We start from the raw sequence: 12,093 nt of genomic DNA, 5'->3' as shown, positions 1-12,093 counted from the left end.
ATTAGACTTTTAATGTTACATATATATAGTATAGGGTGTATTTTACACTTTTAAAATACTAGGTAGTTTTATTAACTTTCTCTTTTAATTAAACTTTTAATTAACTTAACAAAACCATGAGGATGTAATTTGAACTTTTCAAAATACTTGAGTTTTAGAATTTAAATATTACATAATTAAACTATTAATCAAAATTTTAAATTCCAAAATTTGAGGGCAAGTTTTGAAACATTTCAAAACATTAGGGTTTAGAATTTAAATATTTCAACATTAAACTTTTAATCAAAAAATTTAAATTCCAAAACTTGAGGGCAAGTTTTTGAAAATTTTCAAAACATTAGGGTTTAACTATTTAAATTTCAAAAACAAACTTTTAAGTTCAAATTAAAACTATAAAACCTAAAGGGAATAATTTGAAACTATTCAAACTTACTAGGGATCAAATAATATAAATCAAACAATTAATTTAGTGATTATCTATATTTGACCTAATTCAATTTCTTGTAAGATAAGTTACCCAATTAATACAAAATAATCAATTTTAATCATATAAGGAATTTATTATCTAATCAATTGGTAATTATCTTGTGTTTTGGCAAGGATAATCATTTAATTAAGATAAAATTCGGATTTTAACTTCAAAAAACGATTTAGACATCAAATCCAAGCCAAAATAGCAACAAAATCTCGAAATATCCTCTGCCTGACGCACAAACTCGCCGAGTCAGCTCTGAACTCGCCGAGTAGGGCCAACTCGCCGAGTCCAGATACTGACTCGCCGAGTTGAGTCGGGCAGAGGCAAAAAATTCGATTTTCAGCAAGCAAAACAGTTAAGCATCACATATAATTGAAACCAATCAAGGCTCTGATACCACTGATGGGTTTTATGCATAAGAAACAATCTTATGTGCTCATACAAACCCTAATGCTTGGATCTAGGTTTCTCTATTGTACATGCTTTGAATCCAAGACTTATAAACCCTAGATCTATCAAATAAGAATTGAAATAAGGGTTTAGTAATTACCTTTGATTGTTATATAACAATAACAATCAATCCTTGCTTTGATTTGCTTCAGAAAGCTTAGTGCCTCAAGTGTTGCACCTCTAATGGAGTCACAAACACCACTAAGCAACTTGGATGAAGAGGGAGGAGAGAGGAGGCAGCCAAAACGTCCAGAAACCCTAATCTCAGAGTTGTCTTCGTTTTTGGGCATAAGGGGCTCTTTATATAGGTGGCCAATTAGGGTTATATAACAAGGAAACCCTAATTTGACTGCTTAAGCCCTAAGCAGCACATGGACCCCTTCTGGAACATGTCTTGGACGATTTCTAATGGGCTTCCCCATAGAATTCGTCCAACCTATTATTCCAAGGTGATCCATAGCCCAATTGCAATTATCTTATAATTACAATTCCAGTCCCCTTAGTTTAATTAATCTCTTTTAGCCACAAAATTAATTCTTAATTAATTCTTGACTAATATTAATTAAACAATATGATTTCTCCTTTAATATATTATTCTCATAATATATTAATAAATCATAATTAAATCTTTCTCTCCTTAATTCATCCTACATATTGCTATGGTGAAGGCAACCCAAAAGGACCATGCTCATAATCGGGTCAAGTACATACCAAAATAGTTATGGACTTAGACACTAATCTAACAGTTTTCACTATGGGGAAAGCTGCTTTAAAAGTTGCATCAAGCGAAGTGGCAAAACGTGAGAAATCGTGCATGGAAAATCAACAAACCTTTATACCCTTTGCATTTAATACTTTTGGTTTCCTTGCGCCAGAAGCTATGGAGCTACTCAATAGAGTCCAGTGGGTCATGCATAGTAATGTTATAACTCCAAGATCTATAGATGTTGTTTTTAAAAGAATTAGTTTTGCCATCCAAAAAGGGGTTGCGGCGCAACTTGTTGCTCGTTTATCTGCTACGTCTATGTAAATCTTTCTTAGTTATATTATCAAGCAGTGCGAATCGTCACAAAATGAAAGCTGAAAAAAGTATTAAAAATGAAAAATAAATACCCCAAGGGTATTATAGTCATTTCAATTTTCAGAGGGACTATTTTCACATACATACTAGTCCAAAAGGACCACGAAACCAAAAACATCGTGGTTTGGACTAAAACCTCCAAAAAAATGCATACGAGAGGACCATTTTTTCAATTTTGTCTAAAAAAATATGGGGCCAACCTCTGTGTGTGTGTGTGTGTGTTTGTTTGTGTGAAGATGCAGATCTTGTGAGGAAAATGAAGGGAAAGAACTCACATATCAGGGTAAAAACAAGAGACGGTGTGATGGATCTATTGCTTCGCTTCAACATCTGAACAAAAAAAATCGACCCACTTACATACACAACTAAAAACACGCACATACAAGGGTATGTAGAAAATTTAGAGATCGTGTTACACTTATTTGAGGTGAGGTTTTTAGCTTTTCCACGTACATGAACATTCAATTGATTGGTGTCGATACAGGCTTGTTTAGTTTGTTCATTGTTTCTTCAGTTCAATTAGGGGAACAGGGAGTTAGATGTAGATCGAAGGTGGCGGAGGGCCGACAATCCAGGGTTTAGAGCGGCGCCGACTATGGTGGCGGTGGTCTCACCGGAAGGTAAAGGCAGCAACGTTGGTGTGGAGGAAAGAGAGGGTCGATGGAGATGAAGGTATGGATCGTTTTTCATCATCAACAGAGGGGAGCACAACAACGCAGTTCATTGAGAATCAATTACGATTCATCTGTTGTGTGTGTGTTCATCCTCATGTGTTTAATCTGAAATCGATTTTGTATTTCGTTTCTGGAACTCAAGACTAAATCATCAAATGCACACATATATTTATGGAACTCGATTTCAAAAATACAAACACACACACAAAAAAAACAAATCAATTTCTCGGGATGAACACATAGATTTATGTGTTTTTTTTAAGTTTCAAAAACACTTTTAAGAACAAATGATGCATATCCGATTTTCGATTTTTATAGTCATGTAAACGTTTCAGATTCGTAAGTGTGATTGTGTATATTGTTAAAGAAACCCAAAAAATCTCGAGTATCTTACTATGTATGTGTTCTTGATTTTTGAACGGGCGTAGAGAAATAGATAGGGAGAGAGGTGGGCCCATAGTTTTAATTAATAAAGCTTTAAATTAATTAGAGAAAACACAAAAAATAGAGAAAATTACAAATTTAGCCAAAAACACTAATTACTTTGCAAATTTAGCCAAAAAAAATCAAAGTTGCAAAAATAGCCACTTAAATCGCAGATGGGAATGGTCCATATGCGATTTTGCCCTTCCATCTGTGAAGGTACAAGCACCTAAAGCACAGTTATGCTTTAGGTATTTGTACCTTCGCAGATGGACTAGTCCATCTGTGATTTCCCTTTTCATCTGCGATTTCCTTTTTTTTAGTATAAAAACGTTTTTTTTTCCTTCATTTTTCTCTCTTCATTTTGGAGAAACTCTCTCTCTCTAGGCCATTCCTTTGCAATTTCCCTTCATTTTTCATTCTTCATTTTTCAATAAGGTTATTTCGTAGTCAAACCTATTGATTTTATAAAATCGCAGATCAAAGGGAGAGGAAATCTTAGATGGACACTGTCCATCTGCGAGTATGATTCTTCCTTATATATACACGAAAAAAAACCATCTGCGAATGTACAAGTGGCTAAAGCACGTCTGTGCTTTAGCCACTTGTACATTCACAGATGGGATAGGCAAATCGCAGAAGGACCATTTCCATCCGCGATTTCAGTGGCTAAATTTGCAACTTTAATTTTTTTGGTTATTTTCTACAAAGTAATTAGCTAATTTGGTTATTTTTGTAATTTTCTCCAAAAAGTATATCAAAGGGGTTTAGCCTTTTCAACAACGAATTTTAGCACCCCCATCATCCCTAAAATTATCAATTTAAAAATCAGATTAATATAAAAGATCTGGAAATGGGGCGGGTTTAGAGTTGGAGCGAATTGACCTTGATCCAAACTCTTTTAACAAATTTCAAAATCCGATCCAAACCCGCTCCATAACCCACATGATTTTGAATAATCAAACCCATACCCTTATCCATTGAATCAACAGATATCCAAACCCGCCCTGTAACCCGTAAGTTTTTTGAATAATCAAACACATTTTACTTAAATCATAAAATCACATTTATTAAATAAAAAAATGTTGATTTAGAAAACACATCACGTACTCGAAGACTTTTGATTGGATTTAAAATCATTATTTTAGTTACTTTCAATTGGTTTTTGACCGTCAATTGTATTGATAAAGAATAACAATTATAAACTTTCTTCCGGTTGATAAATGACTTTATTGATTTATAAATGAAATTGATGATTACATGATGAAATATAAATGAAATGTAATCATGATTCATGAGAGAAGACTGGAAGTCTAGAAGTTGAGTCCTCAAGTCCTATGTAAAAACACTTGAGTGTTTGGCCTTTTCTATTTTGGACTTTCGATTGGAATTTAATGTAAACTTTAGGCAGTATAAAATATAAATGTATAATTCTAAAATTTATATGGGACGGGTTATAAACGGAGCGGATCCATACCCGACCCTTTTAATAAAAGGGTTAACGGGTATGGGTCGTTAACGGGTAAACGGATCAAAAACTATGCACCAAACCCGTATAATTATTAAGGGTTTGGATCAGGGTCAAAACCCGCCCCATTACTGGGCCTAAATATAACCACTGATTCCGCTTCCTATTCCGATGTCAACTTCTTGAATCATTCTGACATCGTTAGGTCCACCGTCGAGGGCTAGTTTTGTCATTGTCATTCCCTCTTTAACAAGTCTTGTAACCAATGCCTTTCGTTTTAATTGGTGAACGACAAAAATAGCAGAAGCACAGCCAACTCCAAGTTCTAAAACCTCGTTTTTTGAGTCTTCATTTAAAGCATAAGCAACAGACTTTTGTTTTTTTAACACTAGCTTTTGAAACCTACAAGGACAAGTTTGTAATTTGCAATCAAGAAACTATGTCATAAAATCTTTAATTGTTTACTTAAATGTTAAATGATCAACATGCTCATTCACCTTGGCAATGCCATTTTTGTCCCCGGCTTTTTCTGCTTCTATAATTTCTGGCGATTCCAAGGTTAATACTATCTGTTTCATTCATTGTTTAAGCAGACTACAAGCAAAACTACAAAAAGAAGTAAAAGTTCAAGTTTGACATTTGAATGTCACAAAGAGTTGTTATTTAACTTCAAAATTGACAAGATTTGTATTCTGTGGGTAGGGATTTTCGATACCTTTGTTCAATTGTGTTACGAGTGAAAAAATTAATGTTTTGAAGATCAATTGTGTTACGAGTGATAAAAAATTAATGTTTTGAAGATCAATTGTGTTACGATATCAAATTTGAATACTGCAAATACTAAGTTGGACTATGTAAAGTTAACAGACTATGAATAAAGTATCAAAAGCTTACCCTATATTTAAGGTTGTTTCCATTTATCACCAGTCAAAACCCATATCTTGATTCCGGCTTGAGCAAGTTTGTCAATGCATTCCAGGACCCTTTTTTGTAGTTTATCCTCAACAACAGTTGCACCAATAAGTATTAAATCTCTCTCAATCTCATCTGTCACTTCACTTATCAAATCATCTCTTTTTGTACTAACCAAGTTTTTTGCTTCTATGAATTTCTCATTGAATATTTTGTATTCTTTGTCACTGAGTTCACGATATGCAAGTATTAAAGTCCTTAAACTTGCATCTGTATATTCATTCACATGTTCTCTAGAATTCTTGCCCCTTTTTGGATAGTCTTTCAAACGTCACACTGAAAAAAAGATCAAACTGAAGTTAGATTTGATCAGTATATATAGTTGTCCAGATCAATTGGAAAAAATAAACTCCATAAAACAGACAATTGTGTGTGTCCTTTTATAGCATTGAAACCCGAGTTATCGAGCTGCAATCACAAAAGCTACATCATCTGGTGACTCAGCTTCATAAGTCACCACCTTTCCTGCCTCTGTCTCTTCATCCACATCAGGTATGTTTGTGTGAGTAATCGCCAATAATCAAAGAAACTTCTGTATCACTTCAGAATGTAGCTCATGAACCCATCCCTATTTGTAATTCTTTCATCTTCAAATTTGTATCCTTTCACTGATAAATGAGAAAGCACATCTTTATCATCTTCAAGAAACCGAAATGGAGATCTTTTTTTTTAAGCCATGACTCTCTCAACTTCTGTAACTTAACGCCCATAAGTTGTCCATAGAACTGAGCACTTGATGAACTTCAATGAGTTCATTGTCAAAGTTCTTGTTTTATCTGATAAAATTGAATCAATTTGACCAAGTCCTTCGGTTAAATTCCATGTTCGAGCATGGGTCGGTTTATCCATTCTTCACGGTACATATCAATATCATTGTTGATAAAAATCATCTGCAACACTTTCACCATTTCAACTGAAACATACAGAGAGATAGGAACTAAGTAGTTGTACAACATCATTGCTGTGAGGAAGTGATATATTATTGCCATGGGAGCTCGTTCAGGATCAAAGAAGATATCATTATCATCTGGTTTTAAATACCATTGTTTCATCCGATCACCATCTAAATTGTTTCTGGTTACAATCCGGATGTAGATCGATCCTACAAAATCCATTAGAAACAAGACGACGGACAAGAAATAGATGATGTTATCCATTCGTCTTTGGATTCTGCTTCTTTCTGAAGGTGGGTCCGTTGAATTTTGAATGACTTTCGTGTCATGACCAGATCACCGCCACTTATTCACATAAATAGGTTAACACTTCAAAATTCTTAATTTACCGCTGTATTTTGAAATGAGAGTCTCCGACCATAAGCCGCCATATATTGATATACATGTTTTTCTCCTGGCCAAATTGGCGAGTAAAACTGCCCATACTTGCAAGGTTGAATCGTCATTGTGAAATGCCACCGTCAGAGGCGGAGCATCTTTAGGGCCAGGAGGGGCAGTGCCCCCCTAATTTTTTTCTTAAAAGTAGTCCAGCCCAATAAATTTTACACAAATTTGTGGCCCAAAAATAAAAAGTTTGGTCCGCCCCCCCGCTCTCGGTAGTCCCACCTCTGAACCAAAGTCATCGACCCTCTAAGGTGCTGTTTGTTTTTTCGAAGCGAAAATGTCTGAAGTCTGCGGACTACCTTTGCAATCCTCTGTAGCAGAAGAGGTGGAACAAACGGCTGCAGCATTTAATAAAAAGTCTGTTTGTTTTTAATGTCTGCAGACAGTTAAAGTAAGACGTGAAGAGGTTTGAAGCAGTTGGTTTAGTGTTGCGTCACGCAGCACACGCGCAACAGTTTTTAAGTCAGAAGTCTTCTGAAAAACAAACAGCTGCAAATCGTCAAGTGTTGCGCGTGTGCTGTGCGGCGCATCAATAAGTGGTTTGAAGTGGTTTTTTAGAAAAAAAAAAAACAAACACCACCTAACCCTCTCTTAGGCGCTAGTCTCTTCAATGTTGTTCGTTGGAGCACCTGTCCACCTCGACACCTTCCAATCGACAATCTGCAATCACCGCTGATAGCTCCACCTCTCACATCCACGTTGGAATCGATCAGGTATGTTCAGTGTTCTCTCACTTTCTCTCTTCTCTCTTTCTCCATCAGACCATCATCCCCATTCCATCAGCCCCCTGATTAAGTTTAACTGGTTTTTATTTTCAATTCTTCATAATGAATGTTTGAATTTACGTGTTATACTCAATTACTTACTTCAAATTGAAAAACCAAACCCAAAACTTGAGTCCACAAAATCTGACATGTAATTCTGATGACCTGAGAGGATTAAGGGGTTTCATGAATGGATTGCAATTGCTAATTGATGGTTGGTGGCCTACAAATTCATCAACTTTTTCATTTTCCAGTTGCTGCAACCGGGTTGGTATAAATTAGAATTCCTCTTCTAGTAGGATTGTTAGATTAGAACTCCGAATCACATATTAACGGACAGTAGCTCCGATTCATTTTCTAATTAAAATGGGGTTTGACCACTTAACATAAACCTACCTGCACTTCAAGTATTAGACATATTGGATAATACGTGATACTCTTGCATCTTGCGACGATTGAATCAGAGAGAAAAAAAGGAATACCGGCCCCAACTAGCACCATCTCCGACGGTGGGCAGGTGAATGACACCATGTGTGGCGGTGGGTAGGGGAGAAGAAGGTTGTCGGCCGTGGTGGGCAAGAACGCATTTGACGGCGGAGAATCGTTGGTGGTTCTTTTGTCACAGACCGATGTCGGCAAAATAACAATTGATGGTTAAGGACGTGAATTAGGGTGTAAAACTGTAAATTACGTACTTACCCTTCGGCGTGAATCTCTCTGTCTGTCTTAAAAAAAGAGTAGTTTAATAAGGGTGATGAAGGGGGATTCTAAACACACAATGGTTGAAACCATTTACAATGGTCAAAACGACCATCAATCAAATAAAATAAAATAAATATAAAGAAATACAATAGTCATCCATCTAACTTCAAACTTTTCTATTTTTTTACACAATAAATATTATTATTATTTTTTCTTCAACTTGAAATCGTTTTATTTTATTTTTCCGAAAACATTTTAGTTATCATCATACAACGAATGAGAAGGCAAACGGGCAACAAGTTGCGCCGCTAAGCCCTTTTGTATGGTAAAGCCAATTCTTTTGAAGATTACATCTATAGATATATCTAGGGGATATAACATTGCTATGTGTAACATCCATAGAATTCAAGCCAATTTAAAACTTTTTAACACACTTAAAACCATTAAGTTATTACAGTTTGTTTTCAAAATAGTTTAAACATCTGAGTATATCCAGAACCAAATCATAAAATCATGAAATATGAGGAGCTGTACGATCACGCCTTCGCCTTCCCGCGATCATCAGAAGTACCTGAAACAATAATCGATAAATTTAAGTTCGAAGGCTTAGTGATGTAACGTCCGCGTTTCCACGCTAGACATTATTGTTGATGTAATAGTCTAGGTTAACCTTTGTAACTCTTTTTGAAGTATTAATGATGAGATATTTGAGTATTATGTGAATTATGTGAATTATGTGTTTGTTTTCTTAATTATTATAATTTAATGAATTAAGAGTAAAATAAGCGTCAAAATTAAAGTGTGAGATAAGCCCGATATCTTTATATAATGATCTAGTGGTCGAAACAAGGATTCTGGAGATATATAGAATGCCGAAATCCGAGTTATAACGAAGAAGTTATGATCTGTCGAAGTTTCGTGACAGAACCGGCGCGACGCTGAATGACGTAAAAAGTGAATTTACGATGGAGCGATATTTATCCTTAGTGATCTAAACGAAAGTCGTAGAGTTCGTTAAACCGAGAGCGTGCATAAAAAGAATGCCCAGATCTGACTTCGTATGAGGAAGTTATGATTTTTCTATGTTTCAGCTTAGCAGTATGCAACCCGAAACTCGAATATGAGATCAAGTGATTTTTAGTCGAAACAGTCTAAACGAGAATCGAAGATCTCGTTGATAGTAGTGCAACGGTGAAAAGACAGACGAAAACGGACGTCAGTCGAAGAAGTTATGAATTTATAACGGAGTTTTCCTGTCCCGACCTACTAAAAATAAATAATAAAAATAAAGTCAAAATTAGCCGACGGAGTCTAAACGAAAGTTGTAGAGCATAGTCTCACCTACGCGTGGATATAAAGAACGTCGAAAACGGAGCTCGTATGAGGAAGATATGAATTTTGGAAGTTTTTAAATAATTAATATATATAAATTTTAATATAAATTCGGATATTATCCGAAGGAGGGGGAGTCACCGATCTGATCCACACTACGCCCAGCGTAGTGCTGTACGCCCAGCGTACCCTGGTGTAAAGAACATCGAAAACGGAGCTCGTATGAGGAAGATATGAATTTTGGAAGTTTTTAAATAATTAATATATATAAATTTTAATATAAATTCGGATATTATCCGAAGGAGGGGGAGTCACCGATCTGATCCACACTACGCCCAGCGTAGTGCTGTACGCCCAGCGTACCCCGGTGCATGAACCGCCTTGAACTCGAGTGCTCCGAATACGTAAGCCATGACATTTTCGCACTACCCCCCACGTAGCTGAGAATTACGCCCATCGTAATGCGAAGAATCAGACTCTATAAATAGGATGCGAGGGCAGCCGGCCTTGTTGCTCATTTTCTCTTCTCTCTCTCCCGTTTTGCCTCGATTTTTGTGCAAGAAATATCCCGAAGCCCCGGTATTAACCCCGAGACCCGAAGCAAGTCCCGAAGCCCCGAAGATCCCGAGAAAAATAGTTTTCGAGTCGAAGCTCTGCCCACGAGAAGCCCGGTTTTTGTGAAGATCTCCCAGTTTCACCAAAGAATACTACTTCTACAAGCCGTAGCGTTGTCCGATCATCGTCTTAATAAGTGAGTGTGTAGTTACTTTCTTCTAATACATAAATACGAAGTATTTGATACGGAATACGTGTTATATGTATATATTGTTGTTTATAAGTGTGAATGTATATTCACTTACTTCTAACTCATAGATATGATTTATTCTCTATGAAATACGTGTTATGTGTATAGGTCTCATCTGTTATTTGGAATGTGTTTTGAATGAACATGCTATACAGGTTTTAAACTATGTATAAAAATGTATATTTTATCTACTAATATGTTGGGTAGAACATGGGTAGATAGTTGTTGTGTGATAAAACGATGAGAGGCCTCGATGTTTTTGATTCAGTCATCTAGCGGAGTTTAGATGACGACCACAGACTTTTCTAGACAGTTCTGTGGAACGCTAGCAGGCTCGCCACCTGTAGGTGTTAATGAACTTGGGTGTTCATTCGTTGTACTCCATCCCCCTCATGGTTTCCTTATTTGACATATATTGCTGGGAAACCCCCGAAGCATGTGTTGTCTCCCCGATGAAATACTCTTAGACTAGGTCCCTTGTGTTAGTTGTTTTAGGGACGTAAAGTGAGAATAACGGGAATGGGTAATTGGGTTATTGTTGGTTGATGAAATAAAATATAATTATTTATTGTGGGTTGAAAACCCTATATGCTCACCAGGCTCCCAAGCCTGACCCACTCAGTTTTCTTTGTATTACAGGTAGTGGCGCCAAAGCATAAGTTGGATGACTTGTCAAGTTATTTTTGGATTATAGACATGTTGTTATATATAACTGTTGTAAGGTCTGTATTTTAATGTTTATACTTTTGGTCTGTTTATCGGAACATGACATCCCGAGTTTTGTTATACAATGAAAATACATTTCTTTAAGAAATGCTTTGGTAAATCTTATTTTTATCATATTTCGTTTTGGGAACAAATTCCGCAACTCTTTTAATCAAATGATTACTCTGAAATTATTTTAAAAGCATAAATTAAACCGGTCTTTTCTGGCCGTGATTTTGGGGATGTCACAGTTGGTATCAGAGCATTAGTTTAAGCGAACTAGGAATTTGTAGCATTTCTAGACCTAAACTTAGAATGATAAGTGAATAATTTGAGATGTGTGTCTGTTATATTTTAGACTCGAGCACTAGTATGTATTAGGAAAGCTGCCTAATATGTTTTTATGTGCTAAATGTTATACGTTGCCATATATGATATTTTTTGTTCTGATTTATGGTCTGTTGCCGAGCGGATCGGGAAACCTTATGTGTTTAGGATTCTAAGCGTTTGGTTACGATATTAGAACTAGCATGTAAACGTTTCGGAGTGATATGGAGGATTGTAATATCTATCGTGGATGAGGATCTAATTTCATTAGCTTATTCAGTGTATAGATCAAGAATGGCAAGAACAAGAAGTGGAGTAGGAAATGCAAATGAAAACAGGAATCAAAGGCCTCAACCACCAGTGATTGAGCAAATACCTGTTGTAGCTGCAGCACCAGAGCCAATGACAATGGCTGGAGTGCAAGTGATGATTCAAACAATGTTGGATCGTCAGATAGAGGAGACTAGGCTATTGCTTTAGCAGAATCGTGAAGAACCTCCTATACATGTTGAACAGCCCGAATTGAGTGAAGGGCACTCGGAAGGAGGAAACTTCAGGGGGTCTGTTGGTCAAGCCAA

The 12,093-nt window shown here is 36.2% G+C and overlaps 1 long non-coding RNA gene and 1 pseudogene across 2 annotated transcripts; one reads left to right on the top strand and one right to left on the bottom strand.

The window, feature by feature from the left end:
* Nucleotides 1-2,221: 2,221 nt before the first annotated feature.
* Nucleotides 2,222-2,857, top strand: LOC145157034 (uncharacterized). Its single transcript, XR_013737054.1, has 2 exons — nucleotides 2,222-2,433; nucleotides 2,521-2,857. It is a non-coding gene; the product is annotated as an uncharacterized LOC145157034 (long non-coding RNA).
* A 1,659-nt stretch (nucleotides 2,858-4,516) lies between these two features.
* Nucleotides 4,517-8,175, bottom strand: LOC145158554 (putative phospholipid-transporting ATPase 9; annotated as a pseudogene). The gene is made up of 5 exons (XR_013737285.1): nucleotides 8,041-8,175; nucleotides 6,826-7,000; nucleotides 5,466-6,774; nucleotides 5,069-5,177; nucleotides 4,517-4,973 (listed from the first exon to the last, which is right to left on the bottom strand). The product of XR_013737285.1 is annotated as a putative phospholipid-transporting ATPase 9 (transcript).
* Between the last annotated feature and the right edge of the window lie 3,918 nt (nucleotides 8,176-12,093).

This window comes from Lactuca virosa, chromosome 2, assembly GCF_052849685.1.
Source record: "Lactuca virosa cultivar CGN04683 chromosome 2, Lactuca_virosa_CGN04683_v6, whole genome shotgun sequence".
NCBI lineage: Eukaryota > Viridiplantae > Streptophyta > Magnoliopsida > Asterales > Asteraceae > Lactuca > Lactuca virosa.
This window is presented reverse-complemented; position numbering and strand designations above follow the sequence as displayed.